The sequence below is a fragment of the Peromyscus eremicus genome, chromosome 1, assembly GCF_949786415.1.
Source record: "Peromyscus eremicus chromosome 1, PerEre_H2_v1, whole genome shotgun sequence".
Lineage (NCBI taxonomy): Eukaryota > Metazoa > Chordata > Mammalia > Rodentia > Cricetidae > Peromyscus > Peromyscus eremicus.
The window spans coordinates 149,082,420-149,089,639 of record NC_081416.1 but is presented as its reverse complement, the minus strand read 5'-3'; positions in this window follow the sequence as shown (position 1 = coordinate 149,089,639).

Sequence of the window (7,220 nt, the reverse complement as noted above, 5' to 3'; positions counted from 1 at the left end):
CCTTTGCCAGCACACTTTGTGTGTGTGTGTGTGCGCGTGTGTGTGTGTGTGTGTGTGTGTGTGTGTGTGTGTGTGTGTGTGTGTGTGTGTGTTATTTTTTGTTTGTTTATTTTGCCATGTGGTCTCTATACATCCCAGGCTGGGCTGGAACTTAGATTCCCCCTGCCTCTGTCTCCTGATTACAGGTTTACCACCCTGCCTGTCTCTCCCAGAACATTGTAGCTCACTCCTGGGCTGAGGGCTGGGATTTTGCCCTCCTTCCTAGGCCACTGGTGATACCCAGGAATGATGGAGCTAGTGGACTCTTGTTAGAAACACACAGGGAGGGGGAGATCGGGTGCCTTTAAAGGTCAAACAGTGCAGGGCAGGTAAGCAGCTTGTTCATTGCCCTCTGGCCTCACCCTGCCTGGTAAGCCAAGCTGCAGAGAAGCCAGGACCAACCTGCCAACCACAGCATGGTTATCTGCTGCTACCTTGTCAGGGGTTTCCCAGATTCTGCCTGGACCCCAGTGGCAATACAGTACAGCTCATTTCGGCCACCTTCAGGTCACAGTCCCTCCTACACACTTGTCTGCATCCTTCCTATGGGCCCAGTTTTGCCCTTGGAGGCCATGAAGCTCTGTCCTGAGACACCTAGAGACTTTGTAGGCCAATGAATCAGAGTTATGGGGACGAGCAAAACTAAGAGAGGGTGTCAGGGTCCTCAAGGCTCTGGCACAGGTGTGGCTAGCTCTGCCATATTTGGGGCACCCACAGGGGCGGGGGAGTTAAGGTTTAAGGGAGTGGCATTAAGTTGTCTAGCTCACACTTAACTCTATGCTTACCCAGAGACGGACCTGGACCTTCCTTTGTTGGGAATGGGCAAAAAGCAGCTTGTCCTAAGTGCTGCCATTTTGACTTCAGAGTCCATTTTATGATGAAACAAAGTTCAGGTTCCCAAGCCCTAGGAGAGCTGGGAACCTTCCAATAGCTGACCACCTCCTCCTGAAACCACAGACATTCGGGGTTACAGTTCAGCTCCTGAGTCTGTTCTGCGGCCTGATCAATCAGTCCCCTCCCCTTCCCCTTCCAAGTCTGTTCTGTGGCCTGACCAATCAGCCCTGTCCCTTTCCCATCCCAAGTCTGTTCTGCGGCCTGATAATCAGTCCCCTCTCTCCCTGCTTATTTAGGGCTGCCCTGTGTTACAATCTCTCGTGTCTTGCTTGGGTTGATTTGGAGCCTTGGACCACAACATTTTGGTGCATTGGCTGGGAATCCGAACACCTATCCACAAGGGCCCTCAAGGCTGATTTGGCAGTACCTGTGACCTCCAGAGGTAAGCCTAGTTTCGGGCTTCTGGTTTCTGGTCGGCTCCTATCTGGACTCAAAGGAGAAACTGGCCGCAGTACTGCTCCTGGGTTCAGAGGACTGGAGATGCTCAGCTTCCTCTCTGTTCCTGTTGGAGGAACATCTGGTTGTGGTTTGAGTCTCCCCTAATAAGTGTTTTTGTGTTGTCTGTCTGTCTGTCCGTTACTGTCAGCTCTGTATTTTGGTTTGGCTTTTCTGTGTCAGTCTTTGTCTTGTCTCATACTTTGAGGTCAGGGCACAAGCTTCTTCAGATTCCCCTGTTCCCCTAGGCCTTGTCTTGTGACATTTCAAGGATTTCCAGGTGAAGGCCAGCATTTCAGGAGAACGATCTTCCCAGGGATGACGCCTCATCTGCCTCTTGGGTTGACAGAGCAGCGGGACACCTGGTTCCCTCCCATCTCCTCTCCCACTGGTCGTCCTCAGCATGTCTGTCTGTCCATGTCTGTCAGTTTTGTTTGGTTGCTTGATTGTTGCTCTGTGTTTCATATTCCAAAAGCTGACAAGCTGGCTCTGCTGTTGGAACGCTGCACCGAAGCTCCCTTAAGCCGAGCATCACAGCTGCCCCGAGCCACAGCCTGAAATACTTCGATGACAGGGTGTGGTTGCAGAATGCAATACCTGGATTTGTGGGCAGCTTTCTTTGGTGCCTGTGAGAAATGGCTCCAACAGGTATCAAGGCACCCTTCCTTGAAATTACAGCTGGAGGGAGTAGAAAAGCTATGTCTGTTTTAATGTTTGAATGCATAAGTGTGGCCACTGCATGTCTGTAGCTGACCGGTCTTCAGTGTAGGAGTTTACTGTGTTCTGTGCGTCTTGGTTACAGCTCAGCTGTTACTGTTGCAGCCAGTCACCTGGGCTCAGAATTTATCTCTGGGCCATTGGAACTTATGTAATAGGGATTCAAATGTCAGTTGGGTATGAATAAAAGTTGTTTCGTGCTGTTCTATTTTATTGAAAAGCTAGCTCTGGAATTTCATTATGGCCCACCCTTTTTCACACCGAGATTCGTTTTTAAAGTCTCTACATTGGGGTCAAAAATTGGCAGACAGGAAGAACAAGAGCAGAGCAGCTAAGGAATTATTGCCTTGTAAGTCTACTGGGTATGGTTAAAAATCCATAATATTTGTAACAAAAAGGTTAACTCAAAACTTCAACACAGGGTTAATAATCAGAAGGCAACATAGGTAGCCTTAAAGCAAAGTGCTGCGGGCCGCAGGTATATATTATAAGAACTCAGCTGGTTATGGCAAAGTCACTACCTGGAGGAATCAGGGAATTCCTCCAGAGGAAGCCAAATCCCAAGGAGTTTTTGGTGTTATTTGGCTTGTTATATATCAGCTGTCTTGTTATGAAAATCATGTGTGCCTTCATAGTTTTCCCAATTGACTTTTCCCTAAGAAGGGCTAACAGTGTGGACTGATCACTCTCTAGACATACACATTCCAGGTATTTGGAGAACAGCCTCAGGAAAGGCTTTCTCTGGAATCAGATATCTCCCTTGACCACTTTCAAGGACTAGCAGTAATAACAGTCCATATGCAAGTCTCCTGATTTAATCTAAATTCCACAAGGAGACACCGCCTACGTCAGGTGGACATTAAGTAATAGCTTTACACAATTCAGCTCAGACCCTCCTTTCTTACAGCCTTACTAACTTTATAGACCTCTAACTCCTTACCTAACCACTTCTAGGAATATTTAGATAACCTTCTGTGCTGACAGCTATGCTCAGCCAGAACCCCAGTTCAAGCCTCCCTGTAATTATCATCATTGGCAACATCCGGCCAGGTCCATCCCCAGATGGAGGAGAGTACTTTATCAGAGATACCTCTGTACTCTCTAAGAACAGACTTAAGCATCCAGGCTACCCATTTGAGAAGGCCTGGCGGATATGCCAATTAAGCTTTACTTCCTCCTTTCCCAAACCTTACCTCTGGTTCCAGATCTCCCTTTAACTATCACCAGAGGCATCTAGCTGTACACAGGTTGCCTAGCGACTGAGCACACTTTCCCCTACCCTGCAGAAAAACGGCAGATAGCTTGGAAAGATAGGAGCTACAGGAAAAAAGAAGACAGTTTTGTTTTCTCCCATTGACCTAGCAACTTATAGATTCTTAACATTTTCTACTAATCACGTTTAAGACTATAGTTGAGCACATAAGATTCCCTCTTCTTAGATATTACCCGAATTTAGCCTTTAGTTAATTCATTTCCCCATTGGTCACTTCCCTTTGGGGTTGCAAATGATAATTAACGGTTATTGCCTCCCTATGTGATTCTTATCACCCCTCCGTTTGACCCTGGAAGCCTGGCTTTATATACCAGGACTTCCAGGGCATGGGGAGAGAGAAGAGAAAAGAGAATGGAAGAACTAGATGGGTCAGAACTTGAGAGGAACAAACTGAGATGGGGAAGAATTAGAGTGAAGGGCTAGTGGAGAGCACCAGAGGAACGAGATGGAAGATGAGGAAGAGCCAGATGGGGAAGTCCTAGCTGGGTAAGAACAAGATAAAAAGGACCTAGATGAGGCAGAATCAAGACAAGAGAATTAAGATAAAACTTAGAGAAAGCAGTAGATAAATATAGAGAGAAATCAGCCAAGAAAGGAGCTAGACATGAGGACAGAACTGAAGCTGGGTATAAAGAATGTTATGCCAGAGGAATTAAAGCAAGTGGACTATAGAGCTCGGTGTGCTGAGATTCTATTTCCTGAAAATAGTTCTCACCATTAGTAGTTCTCTCTCCTGAGGCCCTGGGATGTATAATATTAAGGCTGGTCCCTCTAATATTATACAAGAGCAAAGATCTAATCCATCAATGTCTATGGTTCTGGACAAGTATTTAAATATGCTAACCTTGCTTTTTAACTTCTTTAGCTCTGCTTCTGATTAACTTTTTCTGTCAACTGAAATATGTCAACCCCAAAACATGGTTTTTATGCTTAAAGGCTCACCCCGAGAAAGGCTCAAGACTACACTGGAATCCCAAACAGCCAGTGTAGTCACTGGCCAGCTGAAGCTAGGGCCACAACTGCTAAGCACCAGAACCTGGGATGTTTCTATCTTATGATGTAGTAAGACTGTGACCTTAAACAGTTTTTCCACCTCGAGACCCTTTGGAGTCAAAAGACATTTTTACAGGAATAGTCCAGGGTAGCCTGCCTGTCAGACGTTTGCATAACAATGCACCTCAGGAAGTGGAAAACCACTGGCTTAAAGAATGTCTCTCCTTACTTAGTAAGCTTTGTTCAGATTTACAAAACTAGCTTAAAGATATATGTCTAACCTCCTTGTTCTTGCTAGCATTGTTAAACTATGGCTATTTTGGTAAACTGAGTCATACAAGAAACTGTTATGTTCTATAATGGTACACTATGTAAGGATCAGGAAAATTCCCAGTCTCTTTGTGGACTATGTTTATGAGTTAAAAGTCTTATCTTGATGTTAGAAAGATTTTCAATTCAGAAAGTGTTATTTTTATTATAAACTGTTAAAGATGAGTAAGCCTTGAGATAGATGTTCAGAACTATACTTAAGTCATGCCAAGCACTAATGTAATCAAGCACAGGAAAATTTTATCTAGCCTCTTATTTGTTTTCAAGGTATAGCCTGAAACAAATAACTAAAAACAAACAAGGGTTGTTTGGCTCCAGTTCTCAAACTGTCAGAGATTTGCAGAATATGGCATTTAATATATTTAGACTTGAATGGCAGACACTCTCAGATCCTAGCAGTGACTCCCAAGGTCTCCAAGAAGACAATGGACACAGCAACGGACAACTCCACCCGGACTATGGTAATGCTAACCAGCTGACCACTGGGTGAGACTGCCCCAGTGCCTCACCTGCTGCCAAGGCTCAGCCCAAATTGTGGACAAGCAGATCCGGAGAACTGATGCCCCACTTTATCTAGACAGGGTAAGATCAGTCCCCCCATGTTCCTCCTCCACAGGAAAGCCTCTCATCCTCTGGGCCAGGAAGCTAAGACTGCTCTCCTGATATCTCTGCCTTCATCGCCATGGAGACCACAGGAGTCTGGGATATCTATCCATGGACTAGCTAGTCTCCATCATTTTGGTTAATCCTTCTCAGATCTCCGACATTGATGGGTAAGCTAACTGTAGCTTTGTCAGCTGGACAACAACAGCGGGCAATCATCTCCTTCCCTCGAGGCTACAATCAGCTTGATAGTTCATTAGTCAGTTCATTAGTTAGTTAAAGGTCTATTGCTAAGAAAAAGCCAATGCGTTTGCCTTGCTCACAAGCTTCATATTAAAGAATAAACAGGTTTCAGATGTAAGTTTTCATTAACGAAATATGCCTTGCAATGGCTGTTCTCAATAACAACTATTCCTGTCTCTGGTAAACTACACTTTCTAATGATGTTGCGGGAGAAGATAATAATAATCAAATTGGTTCATATATAAAATGTCAAATGCTAATAAGTATAATGCAGAGAAAATAGGAAAGAGAAAAGAAATCGCAGAGAACCATGAAATTGGCTTGGTCTAGCTACCTTCAGAGGCATGCATCGTAGGTTTTCCTGGCTATGTTTTTCTGTATGTTCCCTTAGTAGCCAAAGAAACATGAAAGCGTGACAGGACAATTGGTCTTAGACATTAATCTATACACCCTGTATGACTTGCAAACTTCACTAAAAGTATATTGTTACACTGAGATTTCAGAGGTTCAGAGTTTTGACATTAATAAAAGGAGTTCGGATAAACCGATAGAGCACTGACTACTCACTATTCAGTCATAAGCTCAAGATCTTAAATTTCCTTTGCTTGTCTTCTGAGCATAGACTTAAAGATGTTTTTCTTCAGGCTAACCCAAAGCCACAGATCGTGTTATGTCTCCAAGGTGTAACTCTGTTCCAGCTGTTTTACAGACACCCGTTGACTGCTTTTTTCTACAGTGTGGATTTCAGTACAGTAAAAATGCTAATATATATAGAACTTTTATCTCCTTTGGCAAACTAAAATTCGTGTAAGCCTCAAGGAGTCAAAAAGGTCATAAGGCTTTAATCCACCTGTCACAGGTCAAACGGACTCCAGAGAAGTGAAAGTTCCAAATATAAAGCTCCTAAATTTTAACTTTTTTCCTCACGAATGCATGGGTGCTGTCAAGCTCATGATTTTAAGTCACAGTACAAGCCCTTATTCCAGCCCCTAGACAAGATTCTTCTCATTAGTTACCAAGACAAGTGGGGGATGTTGGGAATAGGTGAGAAGCGCCTTGTCCTAAGTACTGCCATTTTGACTTCAGATTTCATTTTACCTGCAGAGTGAAACAAAGTTCAGGTTCCCAAGCCCTAGGGGAGCTGGGAACCTTCCAATAGCTGACCACCTCTTCCTTATATCACAGACACTTGGGATCGCAGTTCAGCTCCTGCGTCTGTTCCGCCGCTCTGATCCATCAGTCCCCGCCCCGTCCCCCTTCTCTTGTGCTGTCCTGCATTAAATCTTGCCTTGCGATAACCTCTTGTGTCTGCTTGGGTTGATTCAGAGCCTCGGACCACAGAACCTTCTGGAAGGGCCTAAGTGACTGCCCCTGCCCCTGTTGGGCTGTGGTCCTTGCCAAGTTCCATTCCCAGCTATAAACAGACACAGGAAGTGGAGCAGAGTCCATGTTCCAGACATCCTGGTCCCTGTCCCTTTGTGCAGCAGCCTCACCGGACCTTGTCATAACCAGGGTCATTAACCCTGGAGCCTCGTGACTCTTTTCTAGTACGCTGGTCTGCTGAAACCGGTAGTCGCTGTGGGGTGGCAGGTGAGACTTTAGACTTAGTCTCAGAAGCCTGGCTGTGCCCTTCCTGTCTCTTCCGCGGTGCCATAGAAATTCCAGGCACTGTCACACTGTGAGTCTGCAGAGC